Genomic DNA, 18,227 nt, shown 5'->3' on the forward strand with positions numbered 1-18,227 from the left:
CCTGAAGCACTCCCGACCAGGTTGCATGTCTCCAAGTTACTGAAATCCCACAGACCTCCTCCCTGTGCCACAAACTTCTGGGCACTGAGCTCTGCAGTTGTTCCCCACAGGTCACCAAGTGTCCCAGATTTACTTTCTCAGAGTTGCTAGTTACTGCTACCCCACCTCGACCACTATATTTTCCCCATATACTTGCTACTGTGGAGTAAGCAGGGCTAAGAGAGAGGGAGTGGGGGTGTGCCTATGCAAATCATCTGCCAGTATGCTTCCTGGGAGGTCATTCCATCTCACCAGCTGACACCTGGGCAGCGGCAGGTAATTTGGAGAACAGACATATTCGGACAGGCCACAGAGCAAAAGCTGGGCCGTTGATTGAGGATCCCTTTAGCCATGTCTCCCTAAGTTACTGAGGTCCAGAAAAATTCCACCCTCAGCTCTTATAGAGAGGTTCTTGGCCGATCGTGGCCGATCAGGGTCGGGGGGGGGACTGCACACTGCCTCACCTTTTCACTGCTTTCTACAGCGGTTATGCTTTTGCAGAAGGGGCCTGTACAAGTGATTTTGTCTGCGCTGTGGGAAAGTGACATTTATCCACTGACATTAACCAAATTACTTGCGCTGTTCAACGCACATACATGCATAGAAATCATGTTATGTTTTTTGGGGAAGGTCTAGAGGGTCCTGCTGATGATTTATTAAGCTGTCTGCTACTCTTGCTTTTACATAGTCTTCCCTGCCCAGGCATGTTTAAGGCATACTGTATGTCCCTCCATTACAATGAAAACTCTGTTGAAAGCACAGAGGTACATAGGAATGGATCTGTTAAGAACTGAAACAAAAAGCCTGGAAAAATGTCGAAACGCGTAGGATTTGGACTTACAATTAACTGACTCACATTCAGATGTGCTATCCCTTGACCCACTGACCCCCTTTCCTTTTGTGTAATCCTTTTGTTCTCAGAAGGGTTTTCCAAAGTGGCTTTCAAATAAAAGATCCTAGACCTGCATTTTGTGGCACACATGCCTCATATCCCGTTGCTCTTGATAAACTCACATCATCTCCCACCAATACAAGCTGTAAAAGATTTTCAGGGCTTAGCCAAGCAAACTAGATGCGGGTCGAAGGTTGAGCAATCCTTTAATCAGCAGCAAAGTTAACATTGAAATAAGCCTCAGAATCTCTTAAAGGATGGTCCAACATCTGTTGCTGGCAGTGCACAATGGGGCAGCCTGGGTGCTGACACCTTAAGCCATCTCCTATTCTTGCCTTGTCCTTGATCCAGCCATGGGCCAACATACACTCAGAGGTACAGAATGTTTCTCATGTCTCTGGGTCTGCTGTGATGCTCTCACTCTTGCATCACCCAGCCATCGTGATGGGGAGAGGGGTGTCGATTTGCAAGCACCGGTGAGCATGAATCTTTTTATCTTTAAATATAATTGGCATTAAACCAAACCCTTTAGGACCAGATCAATAAAGCAGCAAAGAATGCTGATGTATTGCTGTTTGCCGCTTAATTCCATACCATCCGACATCTAAATGGTGTTTGGTCAAACGTTTGCCATATCAAATGTCCTTATGTTAAAGAGCAGAAAGTCCAGAGGTCCTAATCAATGGTTTGGTTGGCTCTCCCTTTGCGCTTGCCTTAAGGCGTCAGCCCGATTGCGCCCTGCAAGCAACCAGTGTTGGCCCATCCTTTAAGAGATTCTGAAGCTGATTTCAATGTTATTTTTGCTGCTGATTTAAGGATTGCTCAACCTTCGGCCCACGTCTAATTTCCTTGGCTATGCCCTTGACATCTTTTACAGCTTGTATTGGTGGGAGATGATGTGAGTTTATCAAGAGCAACGGGATATGAGGCATGTGGGCCATAAAAAACATGTCTAGGATCTTTTTTTATAAGAAAGTCTCTTTAAGTAGGGAACTTTGGACAACACTGCTGAGAGCAAAAGGATTACACAAAAGGTAAGCGGGTCAGTGGGTGAAGGGATAGCACATCTGACTGTGAGTCCGTTTATTGTAAGTCCAAATCCTACCTGTTTCAACATTTTTCCAGGCTTTTTGTTTCATTTCTTAACAGATCCATTCCTATGTACCTCAGCAAAACATGTACTAATATTGGAATGAAAATGGGAAAATAGAATTGGCCCCTGCTTCAAAGGATGACACGCACATTCGTAAAGCATTCACTATTTTTGGCACACGACAGGACAGAAACTTTCTTAATCTGCAAGTATTTATTTTTTAATACATCTTTTTTAATGAAGATTGAAATTGTATTTTCATACATAATACACGACAACACAATACATTTTGGGCCAAATTCAACACTAATGCCTCGGGAGACTTTTACTTGTGAGTCCTATTGACTGAATGAACAGCCCCATCTCCTTCAATTTCTTGACTTGTACTTTTAGAAGTGGCACGCTGCTTTTGTTTTTTATCCCATTCTACCAAACTCAGTATTATCACTTTTCCTCTTGTTGTGCACTCCAGCGTCAACTGCTTTAAGGAGCTATTTGCAAACATCGCTCTGAACTACAGCTTTACTTGCTTCTAGGCCTTAATCTTTAATTGTGGCTTAGCAGTGTACTCCGGATTTGGCTGCTTTTAGTTGGTTAATTCTTTTTTTATTTCTGTAACTTTCAAACAGTCCCATTGTGAAATACCATTGTCACAATGTGCTGCAGTGCAGGAAAACTTAAAATGAATGGTAGGGAGGGGGGGGTTATGGGGGAGGGAGGGAGGAGAGAGAGACAGAGAGAGAGAAAACAAAGAAAATATGGTTTTCGGTGGCTATGTGTTTGCATGGAAAAGATTTTAGGCTTTTAATCATGTGGAAAGGGGCTCTGTGGCTGGCATGGCAGCCTGTTGATGCTTTGTTGAGTTGCTTGGAACATGCAAGGAAGGAGACCTGAAGCACTCCCGACCAGGTTGCATGTCTCCAAGTTACTGAAATCCCACAGACCTTCTCCCCGTGCCACAAAGTTCTGGGAGATGAGCTCTGCAGTTGTTCCCCACAAGTCGCCAAGCTCCCCAGATTTACTTTCTCAGAGTTGCTAGTTACTGCTACCCTACCTCGACCACTATATTTTGCCCAGATACTTGCTACTGTGGAGTAAGCAGGGGTAAGAAAGAGAGCGAGGGGGTTTGCCTATGCAAATCATCTGCCAGGATCCTACCTGGGAGGTCATTCCATCTCACCAGCTGACACCTGGGCAGTGGCAGGTAATTTGGAGAACAGATATATACGGACAGGCCACAAAGCAAAGGCTGAGCTGTTGATTGAGGATCCCTTTTGCCATGTCTCCACAAGTTACAGAGGTCCAGAAAATTCCACCCTCAGCTCTCATAGAGAGGTCCTTGGCCGATCGTGGCCGATCAGAGGAGGGAAGTGTCGGAGGTGACTGCACACTGCCTCACCTTCACTGCTTTCTACAGTGGTAATGCTTTTGCAGAAGGGGCCTGTACAAGTGATTTTGTTCTGCGCTGTGGGAAAGTGACATTTATCCACTGACATTAACCAAACTACTTGCGCTGTTCAACGCACATGCATGCAGAGAAATAATGTTATGTTTTTTGGGGAAGATCTAGAGGGTCCTGCTGATGATTCTTTTAAGCTGTCTGCTACTCTTGCTTTTACATAGAGTCTTCCCTGCCCAGGAATGTTTAAGGTATACTGTATGTCCCTCCCTTACAATGAAAACTCTGTTGAAAGCACAGAGATACATAGGAATGGATCTGTTAAGAAATGAGACAAAAAGCCTGGAATATGTAGAAATAGGTAGTATTTGGACTTAGCACATTTGACTGTGAGTTAGTTTATTGTATCAGTTGACCCACTGACCCCCTTACCTTTTGTGTAATACTTTTGCTCTCAGTGGGGTTGCCCAAAGTTCCCTTCTTAAAGCGGCTTTCTTATAAAAAAATCCTAGACCTGCTTTTTGTGGCACACATGCCTCATATCCCGTTGCAGTTGATAAAGTCACATCATCTCCCACCAGTACAAGCTGTAAAAGATTTCCAGGGCTTATCCAAGCAAACTAGACGTGGGTCGAAGGTTGAGCAATCCTTAAATCAGCAGCAAAGTTAAAATTGAAATCAGCCTCAGAATCCTTTATAGGATGGTCCAACATCTGTTGCTTACAGGGCTCAATCGGACAGCCTCTGGTGCTGACTCCTTAAGCCACCTCCTGTTTTTGCCTTGTCCTTGATACAGCCATGGGCCCACATACACTCAGAGGTACCGAGTTTTTCTCATGTCTATTGGGTCTATTGTGATGCTCTCAGGCTTGTATGACCCAGCCATTGTGATGGGGAGGGGGTTTTCATTTTGCAAGCACCCTGGACCATTAATCTTTATATCTTTAAATATAATTGGCATTAAACTAAAACCCTTTAGGGCCAGATCAATACAGCAGCAAAGAATGCTTATTCGTTGTTGTTTGCCTCTTCATTTCATACCACCCGATATCTAAATGGTGTTTGGACTTTCTGCCCTCTGAAATAAGGACATTTGGTATGGCAAACCTTTGACCAGAGGTCCTAATCAATGGTTTGATTGACTCTCCCTTTGCGCTTGCTTCTGCAACACATGTACTAATATTGGAATGATAATGGGAAATTTAAATCGGCCCCTGCTCTAAAGGATGACACGCACATTCGTAAAGCATTCACTATTTTTGGAACATGACTGGACAGAAACTTTCTTAATTTGCAAGTGTTGATTTTTTAATAGATCTTTCTTTATTGAAGATTGAAATTGTATGTTCATTCATATTACACGACAACACAATGCATTTTGCGCCAAATTCAACACTAATGCCTCAGGAGCCTTTTACTTGTGAGTCCTCTTGACTGAATGAACAGCCCCGTCCCCTTCAATTTCTTGACTTGTACTTTTACAAGTGGCACGCTTCTTTTGTTTTTTTTTATCCCATTCTACCAAACTCAGTATTATCACTTTCCCCCTTGTTGTGCACTCCAGCGTAAACTGCTTTAAGGTGCTATTTGCAAATATCGCTCTGAACTACAGCTTTACTTGCTTCTGGGCCTTAATCTTTAAATGGGGCTGAGCAGTGTACTCCGGGTTTGGCTGCTTTTAGTTGGTTGATTTCTTTTTTGATTTCTGTAACTTTCAAACAGTCCCATTGTGAAATACCATTGCCACAATGTGCTGCAGTGCATGAAAACTTAAAATTAATGGTAGGGAGAGGGGCTGGGGGGAAGAGAGAGTGCGGGAGGGTGGGAGGGAGCGAGGGAAGGAGACAGGGAGGAGAGAGAGAGAAAACAAAGAAAATATGGTATTTGGGGGCTATGTATTTGCATGGAAAAGATTTTAGCCTTTTAATCAAGTGGAAAGGGGCTCTGTGGTTGGTATCTCAGCCTGTTGATGCTTTGTTGAGTTGCTTGGAACATGCAAGGAAGGAGACCTGAAGCACTCCCGACCAGGTTGCATGTCTCCAAGTTACTGAAATCCAACAGACCTCCTCCCTGTGCCACAAACTTCTGGGCACTGAGCTCTGCAGTTGTTCCCCACAGGTCGCCAAGTGTCCCAGATTTACTTTCTCAGAGTTGCTAGTTACTGCTACCCCACCTCGACCACTATATTTTCCCCAGATACTTGCTACTGTGGAGTAAGCAGGGCTAAGAGAGAGGGAGAGGGGGTGTGCCTATGCAAATCATCTGCCAGTATGCTTCCTGGGAGGTCATTCCATCTCACCATCTGACACCTGGGCAGCGGCAGGTAATTTGGAGAACAGACATATTCGGACAGGCCACAGAGCAAAAGCTGGGCCGTTGATTGAGGATCCCTTTAGCCATGTCTCCCTAAGTTACTGAGGTCCAGAAAAATTCCACCCTCAGCTCTTATAGAGAGGTCCTTGGCCGATCGTGGCCGATCAGGGTCGGGGGTGGGGGGACTGCACACTGCCTCACCTTTTCACTGCTTTCTACAGCGGTAATGCTTTTGCAGAAGGGGCCTGTACAAGTGATTTTGTCTGCGCTGTGGGAAAGTGACATTTATCCACTGACATTAACCAAATTACTTGCGCTGTTCAACGCACATACATGCATAGAAATCATGTTATGTTTTTTGGGGAAGGTCTAGAGGGTCCTGCTGATGATTTATTAAGCTGTCTGCTACTCTTGCTTTTACATAGTCTTCCCTGCCCAGGCATGTTTAAGGCATACTGTATGTCCCTCCTTTACAATGAAAACTCTGTTGAAAGCACAGAGGTACATAGGAATGGATCTGTTAAGAACTGAAACAAAAAGCCTGGAAAAATGTCGAAACGCGTAGGATTTGGACTTACAATTAACTGACTCACATTCAGATGTGCTATCCCTTGACCCACTGACCCCCTTTCCTTTTGTGTAATCCTTTTGTTCTCAGTAGGGTTTTCCAAAGTGGCTTTCAAATAAAAGATCATAGACCTGCATTTTGTGGCACACATGCCTCATATCCCGTTGCTCTTGATAAACTCACATCATCTCCCACCAATACAAGCTGTAAAAGATTTTCAGGGCTTAGCCAAGCAAACTAGACGCGGGTCGAAGGTTGAGCAATCCTTTAATCAGCAGCAAAGTTAACATTGAAATAAGCCTCAGAATCTCTTAAAGGATGGTCCAACATCTGTTGCTGGCAGTGCGCAATGGGGCAGCCTGGGTGCTGACACCTTAAGCCATCTCCTATTCTTGCCTTGTCCTTGATCCAGCCATGGGCCCACATGCACTCAGAGGTACAGAGTGTTTCTCATGTCTCTGGGTCTGCTGTGATGCTCTCACTCTTGCATCACCCAGCCATCGTGATGGGGAGAGGGGTGTCGATTTGCAAGCACCGTTGAGCATGAATCTTTTTATCTTTAAATATAATTGGCATTAAACCAAACTCTTTAGGACCAGATCAATAAAGCAGCAAAGAATGCTGATGTATTGCTGTTTGCCGCTTAATTCCATACCATCCGACATCTAAATGGTGTTTGGTCAAACGTTTGCCATATCAAATGTCCTTATGTTAAAGAGCAGAAAGTCCAGAGGTCCTAATCAATGGTTTGGTTGGCTCTCCCTTTGCGCTTGCCTTAAGGCGTCAGCCCGATTGCGCCCTGCAAGCAACCAGTGTTGGCCCATCCTTTAAGAGATTCTGAAGCTGATTTCAATGTTATTTTTGCTGCTGATTTAAGGATTGCTCAACCTTCGGCCCACGTCTAATTTCCTTGGCTATGCCCTTGACATCTTTTACAGCTTGTATTGGTGGGAGATGATGTGAGTTTATCAAGAGCAACGGGATATGAGGCATGTGGGCCATAAAAAACATGTCTAGGATCTTTTTTTATAAGAAAGTCTCTTTAAGTAGGGAACTTTGGACAACACTGCTGAGAGCAAAAGGATTACACAAAAGGTAAGCGGGTCAGTGGGTCAAGGGATAGCACATCTGACTGTGAGTCCGTTTATTGTAAGTCCAAATCCTACCTGTTTCAACATTTTTCCAGGCTTTTTGTTTCATTTCTTAACAGATCCATTCCTATGTACCTCAGCAAAACATGTACTAATATTGGAATGAAAATGGGAAAATAGAATTGGCCCCTGCTTCAAAGGATGACACGCACATTCGTAAAGCATTCACTATTTTTGGCACACGACAGGACAGAAACTTTCTTAATCTGCAAGTATTTATTTTTTAATACATCTTTTTTTAATGAAGATTGAAATTGTATTTTCATACATAATACACGACAACACAATACATTTTGGGCCAAATTCAACACTAATGCCTCGGGAGACTTTTACTTGTGAGTCCTATTGACTGAATGAACAGCCCCATCTCCTTCAATTTCTTGACTTGTACTTTTAGAAGTGGCACGCTGCTTTTGTTTTTTATCCCATTCTACCAAACTCAGTATTATCACTTTTCCTCTTGTTGTGCACTCCAGCGTCAACTGCTTTAAGGAGCTATTTGCAAACATCGCTCTGAACTACAGCTTTACTTGCTTCTAGGCCTTAATCTTTAATTGTGGCTTAGCAGTGTACTCCGGATTTGGCTGCTTTTAGTTGGTTAATTCTTTTTTTATTTCTGTAACTTTCAAACAGTCCCATTGTGAAATACCATTGTCACAATGTGCTGCAGTGCAGGAAAACTTAAAATGAATGGTAGGGAGGGGGGGGTTATGGGGGAGGGAGGGAGGAGAGAGAGACAGAGAGAGAGAAAACAAAGAAAATATGGTTTTCGGTGGCTATGTGTTTGCATGGAAAAGATTTTAGGCTTTTAATCATGTGGAAAGGGGCTCTGTGGCTGGCATGGCAGCCTGTTGATGCTTTGTTGAGTTGCTTGGAACATGCAAGGAAGGAGACCTGAAGCACTCCCGACCAGGTTGCATGTCTCCAAGTTACTGAAATCCCACAGACCTTCTCCCCGTGCCACAAAGTTCTGGGAGATGAGCTCTGCAGTTGTTCCCCACAAGTCGCCAAGCTCCCCAGATTTACTTTCTCAGAGTTGCTAGTTACTGCTACCCTACCTCGACCACTATATTTTGCCCAGATACTTGCTACTGTGGAGTAAGCAGGGGTAAGAAAGAGAGCGAGGGGGTTTGCCTATGCAAATCATCTGCCAGGATCCTACCTGGGAGGTCATTCCATCTCACCAGCTGACACCTGGGCAGCGGCAGGTAATTTGGAGAACAGATATATACGGACAGGCCACAAAGCAAAGGCTGAGCTGTTGATTGAGGATCCCTTTTGCCATGTCTCCACAAGTTACAGAGGTCCAGAAAATTCCACCCTCAGCTCTCATAGAGAGGTCCTTGGCCGATCGTGGCCGATCAGAGGAGGGAAGTGTCGGAGGTGACTGCACACTGCCTCACCTTCACTGCTTTCTACAGTGGTAATGCTTTTGCAGAAGGGGCCTGTACAAGTGATTTTGTTCTGCGCTGTGGGAAAGTGACATTTATCCACTGACATTAACCAAACTACTTGCGCTGTTCAACGCACATGCATGCAGAGAAATAATGTTATGTTTTTTGGGGAAGATCTAGAGGGTCCTGCTGATGATTCTTTTAAGCTGTCTGCTACTCTTGCTTTTACATAGAGTCTTCCCTGCCCAGGAATGTTTAAGGTATACTGTATGTCCCTCCCTTACAATGAAAACTCTGTTGAAAGCACAGAGGTACATAGGAATGGATCTGTTAAGAAATGAGACAAAAAGCCTGGAAAATGTAGAAACAGGTAGTATTTGGACTTAGCACATTTGACTGTGAGTTAGTTTATTGTATCAGTTGACCCACTGACCCCCTTACCTTTTGTGTAATACTTTTGCTCTCAGTGGGGTTGCCCAAAGTTCCCTTCTTAAAGCGGCTTTCTTATAAAAAAATCCTAGACCTGCTTTTTGTGGCACACATGCCTCATATCCCGTTGCAGTTGATAAAGTCACATCATCTCCCACCAGTACAAGCTGTAAAAGATTTCCAGGGCTTATCCAAGCAAACTAGACGTGGGTCGAAGGTTGAGCAATCCTTAAATCAGCAGCAAAGTTAAAATTGAAATCAGCCTCAGAATCCTTTATAGGATGGTCCAACATCTGTTGCTTACAGGGCTCAATCGGACAGCCTCTGGTGCTGACTCCTTAAGCCACCTCCTGTTTTTGCCTTGTCCTTGATACAGCCATGGGCCCACATACACTCAGAGGTACCGAGTTTTTCTCATGTCTATTGGGTCTATTGTGATGCTCTCAGGCTTGTATGACCCAGCCATTGTGATGGGGAGGGGGTTTTCATTTTGCAAGCACCCTGGACCATTAATCTTTATATCTTTAAATATAATTGGCATTAAACTAAAACCCTTTAGGGCCAGATCAATACAGCAGCAAAGAATGCTTATTCGTTGTTGTTTGCCTCTTCATTTCATACCACCCGATATCTAAATGGTGTTTGGACTTTCTGCCCTCTGAAATAAGGACATTTGGTATGGCAAACCTTTGACCAGAGGTCCTAATCAATGGTTTGATTGACTCTCCCTTTGCGCTTGCTTCTGCAACACATGTACTAATATTGGAATGATAATGGGAAATTTAAATCGGCCCCTGCTCTAAAGGATGACACGCACATTCGTAAAGCATTCACTATTTTTGGAACATGACTGGACAGAAACTTTCTTAATTTGCAAGTGTTGATTTTTTAATAGATCTTTCTTTATTGAAGATTGAAATTGTATGTTCATTCATATTACACGACAACACAATGCATTTTGCGCCAAATTCAACACTAATGCCTCAGGAGCCTTTTACTTGTGAGTCCTCTTGACTGAATGAACAGCCCCGTCCCCTTCAATTTCTTGACTTGTACTTTTCCAAGTGGCACGCTTCTTTTGTTTTTTTTTATCCCATTCTACCAAACTCAGTATTATCACTTTCCCCCTTGTTGTGCACTCCAGCGTAAACTGCTTTAAGGTGCTATTTGCAAATATCGCTCTGAACTACAGCTTTACTTGCTTCTGGGCCTTAATCTTTAAATGGGGCTGAGCAGTGTACTCCGGGTTTGGCTGCTTTTAGTTGGTTGATTTCTTTTTTGATTTCTGTAACTTTCAAACAGTCCCATTGTGAAATACCATTGCCACAATGTGCTGCAGTGCATGAAAACTTAAAATTAATGGTAGGGAGAGGGAGAGGGGCTGGGGGGAAGAGAGAGTGCGGGAGGGTGGGAGGGAGCGAGGGAAGGAGACAGGGAGGAGAGAGAGAGAAAACAAAGAAAATATGGTATTTGGGGGCTGTGTATTTGCATGGAAAAGATTTTAGCCTTTTAATCAAGTGGAAAGGGGCTCTGTGGTTGGTATCTCAGCCTGTTGATGCTTTGTTGAGTTGCTTGGAACATGCAAGGAAGGAGACCTGAAGCACTCCCGACCAGGTTGCATGTCTCCAAGTTACTGAAATCCAACAGACCTCCTCCCTGTGCCACAAACTTCTGGGCACTGAGCTCTGCAGTTGTTCCCCACAGGTCGCCAAGTGTCCCAGATTTACTTTCTCAGAGTTGCTAGTTACTGCTACCCCACCTCGACCACTATATTTTCCCCAGATACTTGCTACTGTGGAGTAAGCAGGGCTAAGAGAGAGGGATAGGGGGTGTGCCTATGCAAATCATCTGCCAGTATGCTTCCTGGGAGGTCATTCCATCTCACCATCTGACACCTGGGCAGCGGCAGGTAATTTGGAGAACAGACATATTCGGACAGGCCACAGAGCAAAAGCTGGGCCGTTGATTGAGGATCCCTTTAGCCATGTCTCCCTAAGTTACTGAGGTCCAGAAAAATTCCACCCTCAGCTCTTATAGAGAGGTCCTTGGCCGATCGTGGCCGATCAGGGTCGGGGGTGGGGGGACTGCACACTGCCTCACCTTTTCACTGCTTTCTACAGCGGTAATGCTTTTGCAGAAGGGGCCTGTACAAGTGATTTTGTCTGCGCTGTGGGAAAGTGACATTTATCCACTGACATTAACCAAATTACTTGTGCTGTTCAACGCACATACATGCATAGAAATCATGTTATGTTTTTTGGGGAAGGTCTAGAGGGTCCTGCTGATGATTTATTAAGCTGTCTGCTACTCTTGCTTTTACATAGTCTTCCCTGCCCAGGCATGTTTAAGGCATACTGTATGTCCCTCCTTTACAATGAAAACTCTGTTGAAAGCACAGAGGTACATAGGAATGGATCTGTTAAGAACTGAAACAAAAAGCCTGGAAAAATGTCGAAACGCGTAGGATTTGGACTTACAATTAACTGACTCACATTCAGATGTGCTATCCCTTGACCCACTGACCCCCTTTCCTTTTGTGTAATCCTTTTGTTCTCAGTAGGGTTTTCCAAAGTGGCTTTCAAATAAAAGATCATAGACCTGCATTTTGTGGCACACATGCCTCATATCCCGTTGCTCTTGATAAACTCACATCATCTCCCACCAATACAAGCTGTAAAAGATTTTCAGGGCTTAGCCAAGCAAACTAGACGCGGGTCGAAGGTTGAGCAATCCTTTAATCAGCAGCAAAGTTAACATTGAAATAAGCCTCAGAATCTCTTAAAGGATGGTCCAACATCTGTTGCTGGCAGTGCGCAATGGGGCAGCCTGGGTGCTGACACCTTAAGCCATCTCCTATTCTTGCCTTGTCCTTGATCCAGCCATGGGCCCACATGCACTCAGAGGTACAGAGTGTTTCTCATGTCTCTGGGTCTGCTGTGATGCTCTCACTCTTGCATCACCCAGCCATCGTGATGGGGAGAGGGGTGTCGATTTGCAAGCACCGTTGAGCATGAATCTTTTTATCTTTAAATATAATTGGCATTAAACCAAACTCTTTAGGACCAGATCAATAAAGCAGCAAAGAATGCTGATGTATTGCTGTTTGCCGCTTAATTCCATACCATCCGACATCTAAATGGTGTTTGGTCAAACGTTTGCCATATCAAATGTCCTTATGTTAAAGAGCAGAAAGTCCAGAGGTCCTAATCAATGGTTTGGTTGGCTCTCCCTTTGCGCTTGCCTTAAGGCGTCAGCCCGATTGCGCCCTGCAAGCAACCAGTGTTGGCCCATCCTTTAAGAGATTCTGAAGCTGATTTCAATGTTATTTTTGCTGCTGATTTAAGGATTGCTCAACCTTCGGCCCACGTCTAATTTCCTTGGCTATGCCCTTGACATCTTTTACAGCTTGTATTGGTGGGAGATGATGTGAGTTTATCAAGAGCAACGGGATATGAGGCATGTGGGCCATAAAAAACATGTCTAGGATCTTTTTTTATAAGAAAGTCTCTTTAAGTAGGGAACTTTGGACAACACTGCTGAGAGCAAAAGGATTACACAAAAGGTAAGCGGGTCAGTGGGTCAAGGGATAGCACATCTGACTGTGAGTCCGTTTATTGTAAGTCCAAATCCTACCTGTTTCAACATTTTTCCAGGCTTTTTGTTTCATTTCTTAACAGATCCATTCCTATGTACCTCAGCAAAACATGTACTAATATTGGAATGAAAATGGGAAAATAGAATTGGCCCCTGCTTCAAAGGATGACACGCACATTCGTAAAGCATTCACTATTTTTGGCACACGACAGGACAGAAACTTTCTTAATCTGCAAGTATTTATTTTTTAATACATCTTTTTTTAATGAAGATTGAAATTGTATTTTCATACATAATACACGACAACACAATACATTTTGGGCCAAATTCAACACTAATGCCTCGGGAGACTTTTACTTGTGAGTCCTATTGACTGAATGAACAGCCCCATCTCCTTCAATTTCTTGACTTGTACTTTTAGAAGTGGCACGCTGCTTTTGTTTTTTATCCCATTCTACCAAACTCAGTATTATCACTTTTCCTCTTGTTGTGCACTCCAGCGTCAACTGCTTTAAGGAGCTATTTGCAAACATCGCTCTGAACTACAGCTTTACTTGCTTCTAGGCCTTAATCTTTAATTGTGGCTTAGCAGTGTACTCCGGATTTGGCTGCTTTTAGTTGGTTAATTCTTTTTTTATTTCTGTAACTTTCAAACAGTCCCATTGTGAAATACCATTGTCACAATGTGCTGCAGTGCAGGAAAACTTAAAATGAATGGTAGGGAGGGGGGGGTTATGGGGGAGGGAGGGAGGAGAGAGAGACAGAGAGAGAGAAAACAAAGAAAATATGGTTTTCGGTGGCTATGTGTTTGCATGGAAAAGATTTTAGGCTTTTAATCATGTGGAAAGGGGCTCTGTGGCTGGCATGGCAGCCTGTTGATGCTTTGTTGAGTTGCTTGGAACATGCAAGGAAGGAGACCTGAAGCACTCCCGACCAGGTTGCATGTCTCCAAGTTACTGAAATCCCACAGACCTTCTCCCCGTGCCACAAAGTTCTGGGAGATGAGCTCTGCAGTTGTTCCCCACAAGTCGCCAAGCTCCCCAGATTTACTTTCTCAGAGTTGCTAGTTACTGCTACCCTACCTCGACCACTATATTTTGCCCAGATACTTGCTACTGTGGAGTAAGCAGGGGTAAGAAAGAGAGCGAGGGGGTTTGCCTATGCAAATCATCTGCCAGGATCCTACCTGGGAGGTCATTCCATCTCACCAGCTGACACCTGGGCAGCGGCAGGTAATTTGGAGAACAGATATATACGGACAGGCCACAAAGCAAAGGCTGAGCTGTTGATTGAGGATCCCTTTTGCCATGTCTCCACAAGTTACAGAGGTCCAGAAAATTCCACCCTCAGCTCTCATAGAGAGGTCCTTGGCCGATCGTGGCCGATCAGAGGAGGGAAGTGTCGGAGGTGACTGCACACTGCCTCACCTTCACTGCTTTCTACAGTGGTAATGCTTTTGCAGAAGGGGCCTGTACAAGTGATTTTGTTCTGCGCTGTGGGAAAGTGACATTTATCCACTGACATTAACCAAACTACTTGCGCTGTTCAACGCACATGCATGCAGAGAAATAATGTTATGTTTTTTGGGGAAGATCTAGAGGGTCCTGCTGATGATTCTTTTAAGCTGTCTGCTACTCTTGCTTTTACATAGAGTCTTCCCTGCCCAGGAATGTTTAAGGTATACTGTATGTCCCTCCCTTACAATGAAAACTCTGTTGAAAGCACAGAGGTACATAGGAATGGATCTGTTAAGAAATGAGACAAAAAGCCTGGAAAATGTAGAAACAGGTAGTATTTGGACTTAGCACATTTGACTGTGAGTTAGTTTATTGTATCAGTTGACCCACTGACCCCCTTACCTTTTGTGTAATACTTTTGCTCTCAGTGGGGTTGCCCAAAGTTCCCTTCTTAAAGCGGCTTTCTTATAAAAAAATCCTAGACCTGCTTTTTGTGGCACACATGCCTCATATCCCGTTGCAGTTGATAAAGTCACATCATCTCCCACCAGTACAAGCTGTAAAAGATTTCCAGGGCTTATCCAAGCAAACTAGACGTGGGTCGAAGGTTGAGCAATCCTTAAATCAGCAGCAAAGTTAAAATTGAAATCAGCCTCAGAATCCTTTATAGGATGGTCCAACATCTGTTGCTTACAGGGCTCAATCGGACAGCCTCTGGTGCTGACTCCTTAAGCCACCTCCTGTTTTTGCCTTGTCCTTGATACAGCCATGGGCCCACATACACTCAGAGGTACCGAGTTTTTCTCATGTCTATTGGGTCTATTGTGATGCTCTCAGGCTTGTATGACCCAGCCATTGTGATGGGGAGGGGGTTTTCATTTTGCAAGCACCCTGGACCATTAATCTTTATATCTTTAAATATAATTGGCATTAAACTAAAACCCTTTAGGGCCAGATCAATACAGCAGCAAAGAATGCTTATTCGTTGTTGTTTGCCTCTTCATTTCATACCACCCGATATCTAAATGGTGTTTGGACTTTCTGCCCTCTGAAATAAGGACATTTGGTATGGCAAACCTTTGACCAGAGGTCCTAATCAATGGTTTGATTGACTCTCCCTTTGCGCTTGCTTCTGCAACACATGTACTAATATTGGAATGATAATGGGAAATTTAAATCGGCCCCTGCTCTAAAGGATGACACGCACATTCGTAAAGCATTCACTATTTTTGGAACATGACTGGACAGAAACTTTCTTAATTTGCAAGTGTTGATTTTTTAATAGATCTTTCTTTATTGAAGATTGAAATTGTATGTTCATTCATATTACACGACAACACAATGCATTTTGCGCCAAATTCAACACTAATGCCTCAGGAGCCTTTTACTTGTGAGTCCTCTTGACTGAATGAACAGCCCCGTCCCCTTCAATTTCTTGACTTGTACTTTTCCAAGTGGCACGCTTCTTTTGTTTTTTTTTATCCCATTCTACCAAACTCAGTATTATCACTTTCCCCCTTGTTGTGCACTCCAGCGTAAACTGCTTTAAGGTGCTATTTGCAAATATCGCTCTGAACTACAGCTTTACTTGCTTCTGGGCCTTAATCTTTAAATGGGGCTGAGCAGTGTACTCCGGGTTTGGCTGCTTTTAGTTGGTTGATTTCTTTTTTGATTTCTGTAACTTTCAAACAGTCCCATTGTGAAATACCATTGCCACAATGTGCTGCAGTGCATGAAAACTTAAAATTAATGGTAGGGAGAGGGAGAGGGGCTGGGGGGAAGAGAGAGTGCGGGAGGGTGGGAGGGAGCGAGGGAAGGAGACAGGGAGGAGAGAGAGAGAAAACAAAGAAAATATGGTATTTGGGGGCTGTGTATTTGCATGGAAAAGATTTTAGCCTTTTAATCAAGTGGAAAGGGGCTCTGTGGTTGGTATCTCAGCCTGTTGATGCTTTGTTGAGTTGCTTGGAACATGCAAGGAAGGAGACCTGAAGCACTCCCGACCAGGTTGCATGTCTCCAAGTTACTGAAATCCAACAGACCTCCTCCCTGTGCCACAAACTTCTGGGCACTGAGCTCTGCAGTTGTTCCCCACAGGTCGCCAAGTGTCCCAGATTTACTTTCTCAGAGTTGCTAGTTACTGCTACCCCACCTCGACCACTATATTTTCCCCAGATACTTGCTACTGTGGAGTAAGCAGGGCTAAGAGAGAGGGATAGGGGGTGTGCCTATGCAAATCATCTGCCAGTATGCTTCCTGGGAGGTCATTCCATCTCACCATCTGACACCTGGGCAGCGGCAGGTAATTTGGAGAACAGACATATTCGGACAGGCCACAGAGCAAAAGCTGGGCCGTTGATTGAGGATCCCTTTAGCCATGTCTCCCTAAGTTACTGAGGTCCAGAAAAATTCCACCCTCAGCTCTTATAGAGAGGTCCTTGGCCGATCGTGGCCGATCAGGGTCGGGGGTGGGGGGACTGCACACTGCCTCACCTTTTCACTGCTTTCTACAGCGGTAATGCTTTTGCAGAAGGGGCCTGTACAAGTGATTTTGTCTGCGCTGTGGGAAAGTGACATTTATCCACTGACATTAACCAAATTACTTGTGCTGTTCAACGCACATACATGCATAGAAATCATGTTATGTTTTTTGGGGAAGGTCTAGAGGGTCCTGCTGATGATTTATTAAGCTGTCTGCTACTCTTGCTTTTACATAGTCTTCCCTGCCCAGGCATGTTTAAGGCATACTGTATGTCCCTCCATTACAATGAAAACTCTGTTGAAAGCACAGAGGTACATAGGAGTGGATCTGTTAAGAACTGAAACAAAAAGCCTGGAAAAATGTCGAAACGCGTAGGATTTGGACTTACAATTAAATGACTCACATTCAGATGTGCTATCCCTTGCCCCCCTGACCCCCTTTCCTTTTGTGTAATCCTTTTGTTCGCAGTAGGGTTTTCCAAAGTGGCTTTCAAATAAAAGATCATAGACCTGCATTTTGTGGCACACATGCCTCATATCCCGTTGCTCTTGATAAACTCACATCATCTCCCACCAATACAAGCTGTAAAAGATTTTCAGGGCTTAGCCAAGCAAACTAGACGCGGGTCGAAGGTTGAGCAATCCTTTAATCAGCAGCAAAGTTAACATTGAAATAAGCCTCAGAATCTCTTAAAGGATGGTCCAACATCTGTTGCTGGCAGTGCGCAATGGGGCAGCCTGGGTGCTGACACCTTAAGCCATCTCCTATTCTTGCCTTGTCCTTGATCCAGCCATGGGCCCACATGCACTCAGAGGTACAGAGTGTTTCTCATGTCTCTGGGTCTGCTGTGATGCTCTCACTCTTGCATCACCCAGCCATCGTGATGGGGAGAGGGGTGTCGATTTGCAAGCACCGTTGAGCATGAATCTTTTTATCTTTAAATATAATTGGCATTAAACCAAACCCTTTAGGACCAGATCAATAAAGCAGCAAAGAATGCTGATGTATTGCTGTTTGCCGCTTAATTCCATACCATCCGACATCTAAATGGTGTTTGGTCAAACGTTTGCCATATCAAATGTCCTTATGTTAAAGAGCAGAAAGTCCAGAGGTCCTAATCAATGGTTTGGTTGGCTCTCCCTTTGCGCTTGCCTTAAGGCGTCAGCCCGATTGCGCCCTGCAAGCAACCAGTGTTGGCCCATCCTTTAAGAGATTCTGAAGCTGATTTCAATGTTATTTTTGCTGCTGATTTAAGGATTGCTCAACCTTCGGCCCACGTCTAATTTCCTTGGCTATGCCCTTGACATCTTTTACAGCTTGTATTGGTGGGAGATGATGTGAGTTTATCAAGAGCAACGGGATATGAGGCATGTGGGCCATAAAAAACATGTCTAGGATCTTTTTTTATAAGAAAGTCTC

The 18,227-nt window shown here is 44.2% G+C and overlaps 3 non-coding genes across 3 annotated transcripts; all 3 read left to right on the forward strand.

Moving 5' to 3' along the window:
* The first annotated feature begins 4,577 nt into the window (after window positions 1–4,577).
* On the forward strand, window positions 4,578–4,684 carry LOC138560761 (U6 spliceosomal RNA). The gene has a single exon (XR_011299227.1). It is a non-coding gene; the product is annotated as a U6 spliceosomal RNA (small nuclear RNA).
* Window positions 4,685–10,012: 5,328 nt separating this feature from the next.
* LOC138560772 (U6 spliceosomal RNA) lies at window positions 10,013–10,119 on the forward strand. The gene has a single exon (XR_011299238.1). It is a non-coding gene; the product is annotated as a U6 spliceosomal RNA (small nuclear RNA).
* A 5,334-nt stretch (window positions 10,120–15,453) lies between these two features.
* LOC138560784 (U6 spliceosomal RNA) lies at window positions 15,454–15,560 on the forward strand. The gene has a single exon (XR_011299249.1). It is a non-coding gene; the product is annotated as a U6 spliceosomal RNA (small nuclear RNA).
* The last annotated feature ends 2,667 nt before the right edge of the window (window positions 15,561–18,227 follow it).

The sequence above is a fragment of the Ambystoma mexicanum genome, unplaced genomic scaffold, assembly GCF_040938575.1.
Source record: "Ambystoma mexicanum isolate Mex_15411 unplaced genomic scaffold, UKY_AmexF1_1 Mex_scaf48, whole genome shotgun sequence".
NCBI classification, from domain to species: Eukaryota; Metazoa; Chordata; class Amphibia; order Caudata; family Ambystomatidae; genus Ambystoma; species Ambystoma mexicanum.